Source organism: Mandrillus leucophaeus, unplaced genomic scaffold, assembly GCF_000951045.1.
Source record: "Mandrillus leucophaeus isolate KB7577 unplaced genomic scaffold, Mleu.le_1.0 Scaffold25, whole genome shotgun sequence".
In the NCBI taxonomy this organism is placed as follows: Eukaryota; Metazoa; Chordata; class Mammalia; order Primates; family Cercopithecidae; genus Mandrillus; species Mandrillus leucophaeus.
This window is the reverse complement of record NW_012102587.1, coordinates 4,843,344-4,843,650: the sequence shown is the minus strand read 5'-3', so window position 1 is coordinate 4,843,650 and position 307 is coordinate 4,843,344.

Below are 307 nucleotides of genomic sequence, written 5' to 3'. Positions count from 1 at the left end.
AAGCTGCTTCCACTTATGGTGGAAGGGAAGATGAGCCAGCGTGGACAGAGATCCCATGGTGAGAGAGGAAGCAAGAGAGAGATGGGGAAGGTGCCAGTCTCTTGGGAACTAACAGAAAACCCAGCCATTACCTTTAGGAGGACTCCAAGCCATTCACAAGGGATCCGCCCCCATGACTAAACACCTCCCGCTAGGCGTCACCTCCAACACTGAGGATCTGATTTATTTTCTTTCTTTCCTTCTTTCTTTTTTCCTTCCTTCCTTCCTTCCTTCCTTCCTTCCTTCCTTCCTTCCTTCCTTCCTTCCT